Genomic DNA, 14,441 nt, shown 5'->3' with positions numbered 1-14,441 from the left:
TTCTCTTCCATTTTTCCTGATCTCCCCGGCAGAACAATACTAGTAGAGCATTCCATTATTACCCCCCAGGAAAAATAATAAAACAGCGTCCATATAGACTCCCAGCAGCCAGAAGAGAGGCTGTTACCGCAGAAATAGAAAAGATACTATAACTAGGGGTCATAAAACCGTCAAACAGTAATTAGTCATCTCCCATTGTCATAGTTCCGAAACCGGATGGGTCAATCTGCTTTTGTATAGATTTCAGAGCGGTTAACGCTATCTCAAAGTTTGATTCATATCCCTTGCCTAGGGTTGATGGGTGAAGCCCAATACATAACCACACTAAATCTAACAAAGGGTTATTGGCAAGTGCCATTAAAACAAGAAGACCAGGAATTCACTGTATTGCCCTTCGGGTTACATGGGGCCCCAGCAATTATTCAAAGACTCATGAACAAGGTCCTTTATGAACATCAAGCCTATTCGCAGCCTATAAAGACGACATCATTGTATTTAGTCCTAACTGGGAACACCACCTTTTTCATTGTGAGAAAGTGTTCCAGGCTCTCAAAACAGCAGGCCTCCATATCAATTCAAAAAATCCAAGATAGGATTCACAAAAGTTAAATACTTGGGCTACCTCTTAGGGGACAGAGTCATTGCACCCCAACAAGAAAAGGTCCCAGCAGTCCTAGACGAACCCTTCCCCACTACCAAAAAAAGTATCAGATCCTTCCTGGGTTTAATAGGTTATTATCGCCGGTTTATACCCAACTATTCTGAAATCGCAGCCCCATTAACCAATCTATTGAGGAAAGAGGTAAAGAATAAAGAACTGATACACCCTTCTCAGACTGTCAGGAAGGCATTCTATGACCTCAAACAGGCCTTAACTACTAGCCTATACTCATTTCGCCTAACTTCAGGGAACCCTTCAATCTACAAACGGACGCTTCAGAAGCAGGCTTGGGGGTAGTTCTTTCCCAACACACAAAAGAAGGTATAAAACGCCCGTACTCTTTATCGGCCATAAACTGTTTCCAAGAGAGACAAAGTATTCCACAATTGAGAAGGAATGCCTGGGAACAAAATGGGCGATAGACAAACTACGTTACTACTTAGAGGGAACCCATTTTATTCTTTACACAGATCACGCTCCCCTCTTGTGGATGAGTAACAACAAAAATAATAACCCACGCATTCTACTGTGGTTTTTATCATTGCAGCCTTATTCCTTTGAAGTGCGACATCGAAAGGGTACTGAGAATGAGAACATGGATTTCCTTTCCAGCATTCCCCATTTCCCAGAGCGGGAAAAGACTGATCTTGGGGTGTGTCAGGAAACCCCTGACTCCACGGAGGAAATAGAGGAGAATGAATACAGAGACACGATTCCCTCATATTTGTCCCCCCTCCTTTATTTACAACCCCCCTTGACAGTGGCGGCTGGTGACATTTGAAAGTGGTGAGGCGGAAAATTATTGCCGGCCCACATGGCAGCAAGCGAGCGTAGAAAGTGAGCCCGTACAACCTCCGGGGCCTCGGGGGAGAACATATTGAAAAAAGAGTGGACAAATGGTGCATTTTTAAGCAAATTTGAGAAAGCAGGAAGGTTAATAAAGCAATACAATTGAATTATGTCATTTAAGAAATTGCCAATTTTTATGAGCTCTAGAGGACAATCTTTGCCAGAAGCGCCAAGGAATGCCCTACACTTCTACTGTTGCCCGTGTCCAGCGTTACGTAAAAACTCCATAGGTATGAGTGAACCTACAGAAACAATATTTTACTGAGACAGACATATAACTTAGAAAACCAACAGTAATAGCTCACTGTGACCCCACAGCACAAAAATATACCATGTCAGTGTGCAAGCGCTGCAAACGTGTACAGAAACTACCAGCAGTAAAATCATGGGAGAACAGCATAAACAATGCACTGTGAATTCAAGTCACAGAATCAAATTCACACTGTGAAATAACAGCACAGCCTACCCGTAAAGACACATCTCTCTGCACCATCTGAGAAAAGCAAACACGTGGACAGCATAAATACACAAAAGTATATACTGTTAGCAGAGGAAATCACAAATATATAAAACTCTTCCGTTTTTTTTGGTGCATGAAAACATGTACTTAATCATTTCATTTTTCCGTCAGCCCGAATGGAATAGACCTAGACATTTCTATGAGTTTCTTAAAAAGCAAAACAGAGAGGCACACACATTTGACGGAGCAACGACGAAAAAACAACTTGTTGTTACTTCAGAAAAACAGAGAACACAAACAAGACCGGACTTGCTGTAATACATTAGCAAAAAAAAAACACATGGACATCATTATTTTCGGTCTGTAGAACACCGTTTGACACCCCGTCCATGGAAGGCATAATCTATGGAGTCCGCAGCTCGCATCAAGGAAGGCCTGTGTTTGAGGTGCCCCGTGTCAAAGTAGCAACCAGCAGAGTCACTTTATGGTATTAACAAACACCAGCAGGCTGCAGCTCCCTGATCGCTCGCTGCCGTTCATTATGTTAACCTTATCTCACAGATTAATGCATGTCACATTTTAGAATCTCTTTAGGTATTAAATGTGGTTCAATTCGTTCACTGGTAATGATGGTTATTATCAATCAGTCCTGACCCTTCATTTAACAAGTCATTGCATTCAGTGACTTTATGTGCTTTCATGGAACCATTTGGACCAACAGATGACACGTATGATTTATAGAACTCTCGAGACTCCGAAATTCATGCATGGGTAGGCAATCGTGTCCAAGTTGTTTTCTGGCCTACAAATTCCATAGCGCAAAATAAATATTTTAAAAAACACAATGGCCGACTCATCACTGACAGGTGGCCCAAGGAATGGTGAGACAGTTGATATATCTGGCCATGAGATTAGATCATAATCCTTCCGGTCAGGACACAAACGGTGTGTATTGTATATGGAATATTGTAAGCTTATGCCTTAACATTTGCCCCTCGTTGCCATCAGCCATAAAAAACATTGGGAGGCACACGCACAGAAGCATGCACACAATCGCTGTTTGCTTAGACCACTCATCACTCTGTCTGCTACTCAAATGATGTCACCCAAACTTATTTTATTATAAACATGGAAACGTACTTAGTCATTTATAAAATTATGCACGAACGCGGAGACAGACGAAGAACATATCAGTTGCTAAATTTAAAAAAAGATCATTCGTCATTTGAAATGAAAAGCATTTGCTTTTATATCACGTTAGATAGTCTACAATTCATGCTAAAACAATATCTCTTAAAAATGTTTGGCGCGGGAAGCTGACAGGGCGCTGGCAGGCGGCGGACGGAATTCAAGGAGTCTTGCCCTGAGTTGCCAATGCCTTTGCACTTTCTTCTAGGAATACCCGATTGTGTCTAGGAATGAGGGCCAGCAGTGCTGCAGGGGGCCGGGCGCCAACAGCTGCTTCAGGTTACACGGAACCGGGCGGCATGAGGCGTGTTGTGGTTGGGGGTTTACACACAGCTCACTCTGACACGTTTAAAATCCTGGTTTGCCATTTAACCAGTAGCTGCGTGTTCAAAGTTTAAGTCACCCAGTGATGGATTGCTTGGGGCTGCCTCTCGAAAAAAAGTAACATGATCAAAGCGCTGGGATTTCACGAATTTTAGAAAATGTATGCCCGGTTTCACATAGGTTCATCGAAGGGATTTCCGTTTAAACAAGAAGACCACGCTGATTAATCTGGGGCAAGAATTCGCTAGATCCTGTGCATGCAGGCACGCGCGGACCTCCCACCTGAACTAATTCACGCATCATCAGTGCATCTGCGTTACCTCCCGAGTCCCGTTCCTCTTTCTCACGATAGTCAACTGGTGGGGGGGTCGAGGGGGGTGGGGGGCCGGCCGGGGAATTAGAATAAAAGAAGAAAACTTACCTGACCGCCGGGCAGCGCCGCATCTTCTGGGACCTTGGCGCCTTGCTTCACTGGAGCGGAAATCCCGCCCTCCGTCCTCAGCCAATCCTAGCGCAGGAGCAGCGCCAGGATTGACACAGGGCATGGTTGCTTTCTGCCCGCCTGCCCATTAGGAGAGCGAGGTTTCGCTCTTCTAATGGGCATGCACCAGGCACAAGTGCGCATGCGTGGGCAAGGCTGAAAAACGTGCCTCCGGCCCCACTCCTGCGCACCTGTGCTGCTGCCTGCCCCTGACAATTTATTTATTTGTGTAATTTATATAGCGCGCAGCTACCCCAACGGGGTGTCCCGGCGCTTCTGAGTGAAAGCAGAGTGATAGTCCTGGGGGAATTAACAAAAGAGAAAAGTTTTTAGTGCCTTACGAAAGGGTAATTCTTCCTGGATCATCCTAATTGCGATAGGGAGCTTGTTCCAGAGAGTTGTGGCACAGACCTGGAAGGTTTTACCTCCAGAACGTGCTTTCCTGAATCTTGGTATGGAAAGTAGATGTTGGGAGTTGGAACGGAGGTTCCGAGAGTTACAATAAGGACGGATACTAACAGAGAGGTAAGCCGAACCCCTACCCCTAGTTGCTCGATGGGCTAAGGTCATGGCTTTGAATGCAGCTCTTTGATGGATTGGAAGCCAATGTAATGCTCTGCGATGTGGCGAAATATGGGTGCGTAGGGAAACCCCGCAGACCAGCCGAACAGCCGCATTCTGGACTGTCTGGAGCCGATGTAGGAGGCCCGCGGGCAACCCTAAATACAGGCCGTTCACATAGTCCAGGTGAGATGTAATCAATGCCTGGACTATGGTTTTCCTGGTATCACTAGGGAGATAGGTGATGAATTTCCTAATCATCCTGATCTTGGAAAAACAAGCGGCTGAAACGGTCTGTATTTGGTTGCTAAAAGAAAGATTAGAGTCCCACTTGACCCCTAGATTTTTTACAGAGTCCTTAGGGACAGGGGGAAGGCTGAGTTCCTGTGGCCACCAGAGAGTTGAATCAAGAGGGGAGGGTTGATGGAAAAAGAGAACCTCCGTTTTCGCCGCATTCATCCGGAGGCAGTTATGGTCCATCCATTTTGAAATGTCCCGCAGACAATCCTTCAAAGGATCAAAAGTAGTTTGCGTGGCACCCTCATAGGCGAAAAGCAGCTGAATATCATCTGCATAGGAAGTAGCTATGATGCCCGACCTTGCAATGAGTTCAGCCAGAGGAGAAAAATAAACATTGAACAATAGTGGGCTCAAAGCCGAGCCTTGAGGGACACCCCATTGCAGGGTACGGCTAACAGAGGTAAAAGGGTGAGTATAGACTGCCTGGGTGCGATTAGACAAAAAAGAGGTCAGCCACTCCAGGGCCTTCCCCTGAATACCCTTCGACCGAAGACGGTCAATCAAGATGGGGTGAGAGACAGTGTCGAATGCTGCCGACAAGTCGAGCAGCACCAGCACCGCTCTGGAACCCCCATCCAGTTTCCACCGCACAGAGTCGGCCATTTCTATAAGGGCAGACTCAGTGCTGTGGCACTTTCTAAAACCATGTTGGGATTTATGAAGTAGGCCGTGGGTTTCAAGAAAACCTGCCAGTTGTTGCTGCACTAGCTTTTCAAGGACCTTGGCAGGGGCTGGAAGCAGAGAAATGGGTCGATAGTTCACCGGCTCATTAGGATCTGTATTCGCTTTCTTTAAAATCGGGACCAGTAGGGCATGTTTCCAAGACTCCGGGAAAATTCCGGTTTTCAGCGAGTCATTCCAGATGTAGTTGAGGAAGGGATTAAGAAAAGAGGCCAATAATTTATATTGCTTGGCTGGCCAAGGGTCAAGTGGTGAGCCGGAGCGGCATCTAGACAGTTCCATCAGTGAGTGTTCCAGTGAGATTGCCTCAAAGTCTGAAAAGATGGAAGAAGGCTCGATGCAGTCAGGTAAAGGCGTATCACTCCCAAGATCATTATTCTTGGGGAAGGTGTCATAGATCTTCGCGATCTTGTCTTCAAAGAAGTCAGAGAGGCGGGAGCAAAGGGCCTGAGAGACTGGAAGACACTGTTTAAGAGCCAAGGGATCTGTGAAAGTCTTCACTGTGTTAAAAATTTCCCTGGCCGAGCCATGCGCTCTATTAATTTTCTCCTCCAGGTAACATTTTTTATGCTCAATTATTTTCCTACGGTATTCTTTGAGGGCCAGTTTATATTTAAGTTTTGTGTCAATAGAATAGGATGACCTCCACCGGCGCTCCAACAGCTTACAAGAAGATTTATATTTCCGAAGCTCGTCGGAGTACCATGGGGCGGAGGGAGCTGCTCGAAAGGTTTTAATCGGTCGCATAGGAGCGAGCGAGTCAATAGCAGAGGTGACCCAGCAGTTGGGGTTAGTCAGGCGTGAATCTAAATCAGGGGCGTCTTTGGGAGTGGTATTTACAAGATGTAGGGCAACACTGTCAGGGGAGATCTTACTCCAGTTACGTCCTACCGCCTTAGGGGGAATTCTAGGTCTCACATGCTGGCAAAAATGAATAGCAAAAGGGATAAAAAAGTGGTCCGACCAAATCACCGGATAGGGATCCTCAATCAGGATGTTTGAGAAATTCGAGCAAACAAGATCCAGAGTATGACCAGCTTTGTGCGTAGGTTGAGAAACCAGTTGGCTTAATCCAGCATCTTTTAAAGTAGAAAGAAAGTTAAGGCAAAGCTTGTCAGAAGAGTCCTCTGCGTGTAAATTTAGGTCTCCTAGTAAGGTGAAATTGGCATAGCGTAAGCTAGCCTGAAGGACATAGTCCAAAAATGTAGCCAATGTAGCCATTGACAATGCCTGTGAGTCAACATGACACAGGACCGCCCACCCACTTCAGACTCTGAAGAGAGTGGGCGGTCCTGCTGCATCATGCTGACTGACAGGCATTGTCCCGCAGCGTCTTTGAACTTGTTTACTTCAGTTCAGACTCAGAGACGTCATGCCGAGGGAGCTACAGGTGCGGGCGGGGGAGAAATTAAGGAAAACATATTAACAGAAGAATTGAGAGATAGCAGTTTCTTTATTGTCCATCACTTTCCTCTCCCCTCACGTTTTGGCTCATATTTCGTTTATCCCCTCACTCCTTCCCTAAAAATGTAAACAACACTCATACAATACTCACCTGAGCCTTTCTTCTGTCCGAGTGACGCCGTTGGCCAAGAGTTTCCTCAAGGGGACTGAATGTGAAGACCCTGAGAAGATATAAAAAAGGAAACCAGGACAAATCAGAAGTGGACATTAAAGACAAATGAACTTCTAACAAAGTCCTAATAAAGTCTATATTTAGAAGCATCACATACGCGGAAATCATTTCTTATATCAACTTCTCACACTCCTGCTAACAGTGAGCGGGTGCCAGGGAGAGGATATAGAGGGATTTGCTCTGCGTGTGAGAGTGCACGTCGTCAGACACCACTTGTGCGAGCAATCCTTCCAATATGGCCAGGAGCATTCTAGATAGGTGTTTTTTGGAGCGCGCATGTGAGTGCTTGAACAATAATTATTGAGCCATGGTGAAAGATAAAAAGAGGAGGGGGAGAGATTTTAAAAGCTTGTGTTTGGGACGGATCAAAAGGATTGGAAAACAACCTGAATTGCACCTTAAAAATACATCAAATATAAATACAGTAGTGAAGTAAATTAAATGCAAATACAAAAGTGAAATGTCCACAATGACAAAAATTATTAGGAAAACACAAATGTTCTAGGTGGTAACAGATCAAATGAAAGTACAATAGTGGAATGTCCTCATAAACTGTATTTAAATACATTAATGTGTTGACAATACTGGGCCAATACACAAATGAGTTAGTCAGTGACCAAGTCCCAAAGTGGATCTGGAACAGACAGCTATAGAGGCAATATATGGCTAGGAAAACACACATTTTCATGGCCCGTAACGGAAAAGTGGTATGAAATCACTAGCAGGACCATGCAAAGTGAAAGAAAATTGTCTGAATTAAGGCATTACACAACCATTGTTCAGTGTGGCAACTTGCCTTGCTATGTTCTCAAATTCATTCAAACCCCTCAACACTGTATCTAATGTGTGCATGCATTTTCACTCCCTCAGGTTCAACGTGTCTGCAAAATTGCCACCAGTTGGGTTGGCAGTAACTTTCTCAATCACAAACCATCTGAAATGCTCAGTGGGATGTTCAAGGGTGGTAACCAGGGCTGGACAGACCATAGCAGGCACTGGACATTTTCCCGGTGGGCCAGAAGGGTGGGGGCCTGTTGGGGCTGTTTTTGTTCCTGGGGGTCGGTTTTGCAGTAATATCAGCCCACTATAACAAAAGCAGCAGCAGTGTTTTACACCAGCACCACCCCCAACAACCACCCGGGCTGATCCGACTTAATTGCCTAGGCTGCTTTGAGTTGTCAGTCCGGCCGTGGTGGTAAAAAGCTCAACCAGTGGCGCTCCCTGCACCTTGCAGCGTATTCTGCTACAGTGTTGCTGAATGTGTATTCACCCTCTGGCATGTCTGTCCAACAGAAGAGTAGACACATGGATATTTGATTACATAAATCACATCGGAGCTGTTGAAATTAGTGTGGTCATAGCCAAACTTCCCCTTGTCCTGGACATTAAATGTATCCTTTCAGAGGACCACGATTGAGTAGAACATTACCACTATCAGAAGGATATAGACTATTATATTTAAGCCCAGCCCAGACAAGCTTTATGCAGTTGCTTGTATGCACCCAAATTTGCATTTCATTTTGTAGTTGCAAATATTTATCACTTGTCGAATTGCATGGGCACTTTTTTTGTAGTTTTTATCACCCAATGGAGCAACTGCTATCATGTTTTAAATTATGTATATAACTACATGAATACCCAATATATGCAATGTCTTGCAAAGTTTGGACTCTGGTGTTGTATTTCTTTTCCCCTTTTTTGTCCACAGTGTGAGAAGTTGGCCTGGTATATAATGCTCACTAATTTTAGTGATCACTTTGTACCATGCCAAGCAACCCTTATGATGATTGGTTGTAAGTCAACCTTATAGACCAGTTATCCTAGTGGTAACGTGGTCAAAGAAGTCTTAGGCTAAACTCTGAAAGGCATGTGAAGCCAGCTGTATTACCATACACAACCCCCTTGAATACCAAATGAAAGGACACCACACAGATATATATTGAAAATATATATTGATTTACTAACTAAAAGTATCCCCTGGACTCTTTATGAGCACAGAAGCACAAGCGTTAAACACAAGACAGTTTAAAATACACAAAAGTTGCACAATATGGATGAGCCCTAGGGGCCACCTAAACCATATACTAAGAAAGTGGTATAAGAGATACCAATCTGAAAGGAAACAGGCCTAGGGCCCTGGGAATCACTGGAGCTGTTCGGGACTAGCAGTGACTAAGTCGGGAAAGGCGCGCGGGACTCGGATGCAGTGTTTAAAGTGCACGCACTCACCAATGCAAAGTCTATGGTGCGTAAAAAGTACAAAGTTAGTTCGGAACCTTCCGAGTGACCTAGAAAGCGTAAACTTGAGACACAGGCCCTAGAGATGTGTACCAGCGTAGGAACACCGGCGGAGCTGAGTTACCTCACCCACAGGAAGCGGGTGCATAGGGTCGAAGTAGTGTCGGGTTTCGTCACGCTGGTCGATGGTGCTTGGAGCTGAAGATGCTTCAGGCGGCTCGATGTGAAGAGTTCCGGTGGATCCAAGGGTGGATCTGAAGTGGTGAAGACCTGAAAGCAGAGGGGACAATGTTCAAAGTCACTAGCCAGTGACTACCGTGGAACCAGATTGGAACCAGGCAATGTCGGGTGCAAACAGGTGTTGAGGTGTAGCTTCTCTCTGCAGCCACGTGGACACCGGGGGTCGGGGACGTCCAGGAATCGGTCACGAGCTGTCCCACGCAGGCTTCTCGCTGTTGGCGGTGTCGGCAACTTGATCAGAGCAAACAGGCCTTGGCTAATGCAAGCCACGCAGGAATCGAAAAAGGCTTACTTAACACTCGGACCAGCAAGGTCAGAGCGGGGGCTCCTTTCTACAGGAGCTAGGGCAAGTCTGGAGCAACCAGAACCGCAGTGTAGTTCTTCGGTTTCGTCGCCAAGATGGCCGCTGACCACGTGGCTAGTGGCCGGGATGGCACGTCGAGTGGCACAATGCAAAAGGGCCCCACGCAGATCGTGGAGATGCTGGGGGGCTGATCTTCGGTGCAAGGGCTGCTCGGTGGTGGGGGTTCTCAGTCCCCAAAGCACAACGTCGAGGATGCCTCTGGTGCTGCGCAGTCAGCTCTTCGGGTGTCTTCCAAGAAGTCCAGTCCCACGTCTCTCGGTGCCTCCACGGGTCTCTTCTTTGCAGGGACTGTGGATCGGGCTGTGAGAAGTCTGGGAGTCTGGGTCTTGTCAGGCTCTGGGCTCGGGCTCCGGCGGGAGGCGGCGGCAAAGCAGACGTCGATTCGCTGGTTGGTACCCGTGTTCACAGGGTGGCCACTCCTAGGCCACAAGGGAGATTCTCTTCAGTCTTCTGTGCAGCAGAATGTCGAAGTCCAGTCTTCTTTGTTTAAAGTTGATTTCAGGATGATCTGCTGTGCAATGGCACTGCTCCCACTCTTATTCCCAATCTGAGGGGTGGATCACCTACTAGGTCCCTCCTCTGGGTGGGACCAGGAAAGGGGCGGTTACACCCCCTTTCCTTTGTCCAGCTCCTCGCCAGGCCTGGGTCTGGAAAGTCCCAGGACCGGTTTGGACTTGCTTATGCACGGGGACACCTTGTGTGCCCCGGGAATGTCTCAATCTATTCAGCCCTGTCCTACCCAATACACAAAACCCTGTCTGGGGTGGTGCTCGCACCTCCCAAGGCAGGAAACCCTTTGTCCAAGCCTCCCTCGCTGGACGGACTCCCAGCAGCAGGAGGTCAGACTTGCGTCTGTGGTGGCAGCATCCATTTTGTGATGCTGAGGCTCTGGTTAACTTTAACCGGGGTTAAGGCTACACAAATGTCGTGTCCCTCTAGAAGGGTGGAATGCTATCCCCGTCAACAGAACTGTCGAGGGGATAGTATTCCAATTCGTATGACACCTTACTCGACATGTTTTGATAAAGCCAAACCAAAGATAGCATATAACCGCGAGGATTATAATGCATTTAAGAGTATATGGTATGGCAATATCCCGGAACAGCTTAGGGAGTGGTTCCCGACAGCTGCAGACTGGCTCAGCTCATGCTAGAGCACCACCTCACATATTTCCAAGCACTCTGCCTCCAGGATTGATGAGGCCTTCCATAGGAGTGGCTGATGGGAACATATGTGTCCAGTTTAAGGTCAGATATAGGGATACTGTATCTAAGTAAGAGGTGATTACACCAACTTACCCCAGCTGAGTGATCAGCCAGTTGTGTCAAATATGGAGGCCAGGCCAGGGGTGGCACAATACATGCTGCAGCCCCTGGTAGGCCTTGGATGCACCTATGCCCTGGGTACCTAGGGTACACTGTTACAGGGGCCTATAAGGTGAACCAGTATCCAATTCGTAATGCACCTAGAGTGCATTGGAAGTAATTTAGAGAGAGAACTGCAGGCTGTGGGTCTGATTAGCAGGCCCACAGCCAAATTAAGTCATAAACCAGTGAAGCAAAAAGCAAAAATTTGGGGTGACCATAGGATAGCAGACCCTACTCTCCTACACCCCCCCCCCAAACGCAGGGACATTAGACTAACCTTGACCAGTTGTGTCTTCATGTTCTAAGTGGAAGTACCTGGAGAGACCATCTGCGTAGCCATGGTCAGTCCCTGGGCGGTGCTCCACTGTAAAGTCCATCCCCTGTAGGGAAATGGACCACCTGAGTAGTTTGGGGTTTTCGCCCTTCATCTGATTAAGCCATAAGAGGGACTTATGGTCGGTCTGAATCTTGAAGTGAGTGCCAAATAAGTATGGTCTCAACTTCTTCAGGGCCCACACCACAGCAAAGGCCTACCTCTCAATAGCTGACCAACGTTTCTCTCTGGGGGCCAGCCTTCTGCTAATAAAAGCAATGGGCTGGTCCTGGCCATCTACATTAAGCTGTGAAAGCACTGCTCCCACTCCCAACTCAGAAGCATCTGTTTGGACAATGAACTCTCTTGAGTAGTCAGGACTCTTCAGGATAGGTGCAGAGCACATGGCCTTCTTCAGGTCATCAAATGCCTTTTGACAGATTTCTGTCCACTGAACCTTTTTGGGCATCTTCTTAGATGTCAGATCATTAAGAGGAGTCACAATGGACCCATAGTTCTTAACAAACTTCCTGTAGTACCCAGCCAGGCCCAAGAAAGCTCTGACCTGAGTCTGGGTGGTTGGAGAGGACCAGTCCTTTATGGTCTGGATCTTACTCTCCAGTGGTTGAACTTGGCCTCCACCTACAAGGTGGCCCAGGTATACAACCTTGCTCTGCCCTATCTGGCACTTTGTTGCCTTGATAGTGAGGCCTGCCTTCTGCAGAGCCTCAAGCACTTCCTTCAGGTGGACCAGGTGATCCTCCCAGGTGGAGCTAAAGACAGCAATATCATCCAGATATGCTGCGCAAAAGTCATCCAACCCAGTAAGGACTTGATTCACCAACCTTTGGAAGGTGGCAGGTGCATTTTTCAAACCAAAGGGCATCACCACAAATTGATAATGCCCACTAGGGGTAGAAAATTCTGTCTTGGCTTTAGACTCCTCAGCTAACCTGATTTGCCAGTAGCCAGCTGTCAAGTCAAATGTGCTCAAATATTTGGCAGAAGCCAACTTGTCAATGAGCTCATCTGCCCTTGGAATAGGGTGTGCATCTGTCCTGGTGACTGCATTGAGTCCTCTGTAATCCACGCAGAACCTCATCTCTCTCTTGCCATCTTTGGTGTGAGGTTTGGGGACCAGAACCACTGGGCTAGCCCAGGGGCTCTCTGAAGGCTCAATGACACCTACTTCCAGCATCTTTTGCACCTCAGTCTTTATACAGTCCCTGACATGATCAGGTTGCCTGTAAATCTTGCTCTTTACAGGAAGACTGTCACCAGTGTCCACCACATGGGTACACCAGTTAGTCTGACTGGGGGTCAATGAGAACATATGCCTGTATGCCTGCAGAACTTGTCTACTGTCATTTTGCTGATGTTCAGTGAGGCTGCCATCTAAGGCCACACCATCAACTGAGCCATCCTCCGGGTTCTGAGTGAGCAGGTCTGGGAGAGGGTCACTCTCTTCCTCCTGTCCCTCATCTGTAGCCATGAGCAAGCCCATGTCTTCCCTGCTGACATATGCCTTTAGTCTGTTGACATGGAGCACCCTGTGGGGCTCCTGGAGTTCCTAGGTCCACCAAGTAGGTAACCTCTCCCTTCTTCTCCAGAATTGTATGGGGTCCAGACCATTTGTCTTGGAGTGCTGCTGGGGCCACTGGCTCCAACACCCATACCTTCTGTCCAGGCTGAAACTCAACCAGGACAGCCTTTTGGTCATGCCAAGCTTTTTGTAATTCTTGGCTAGCCTCAAGGTTTTTGGATGCCTTTTCCATGTACTCTGCCATCCTGGAGCGGAGACCAAGTACATAGTCCACTATGTCTTGCTTAGGCTTTTTGAGAGGTAACTCCCATCCTTCCTTCACCAGACACAGGGGTCCTCTTACAGGGTGCCCAAACAACAATTCAAAGGGGCTGAAGCCAACCCCCTTTTGAGGGACCTCTCTGTAAGCAAACAAAAGGCAGGGTAGAAGGATGTCCCATCTCCGCCTGAGCTTTTCTGGTAATCCTTTGATCATACCCTTTAGGGTCTTGTTAAATCTTTCAACAAGCCCATTACATTGTGGATGGTAAGGAGTGGTGAACTTGTAGTTGACACCACATTCCTTCCACATAGCTGTCAAATATCCTGACATGAAGTTGGCACCTCTGTCAGATATTACCTCCTTAGGAAACCCCACTCTGGAGAAAACTCCAAGTAAGGCCCTGACCACAACAGGAGCTGTTGTGGTCCTAAGTGGAATTGCCTCTGGGTACCTGGTGGCATGGTCCACCACCACCAGTATGAATCTGTGCCCAGATGCTGTAGGGGGATCCATTGGACCTACAATATCAATCCCCACTCTTTCAAAGGGAACCCCCACCACAGGTAGTGGTATCAGGGGGGCCTTTGTGGCGCTACCTGCTTTACCACTGGCTTGGCAGGTTTCACAGGAGCGACAAAACTCCTTGGTGTCTTCAGACATGTGAGGCCAGTGAAAGTGAGGGACAAGCCTGTCCCAGGTCTTATTCTGGCCTAAGTGTCCTGCTAAAGGAATATCATGGGCCAAGGTGAGAATGAAACCCCTAAATTGCAGAGGTATAACCAACCTCCTAGTTGCACCAGGCTTGGGGTCTCTACCCTCTGTGTAAAGGAGTCCTTTATCCCAATAAACTTTATGGGCACCTTGAGCATTCCCAGCAGCCTCAGCAGCAGCCTGCTGTCTGAGGGGTTCAAGAGAAGGACAGGTTAACTGAGCCTGCCCCAAGTCTGCCCTAGAAGGTCCCCCTGTCCCCAGA

This window comes from Lissotriton vulgaris, chromosome 2_1 (genome assembly GCF_964263255.1).
Source record: "Lissotriton vulgaris chromosome 2_1, aLisVul1.2, whole genome shotgun sequence".
Classification (NCBI taxonomy): Eukaryota; Metazoa; Chordata; class Amphibia; order Caudata; family Salamandridae; genus Lissotriton; species Lissotriton vulgaris.
This window is presented reverse-complemented; position numbering follows the sequence as displayed.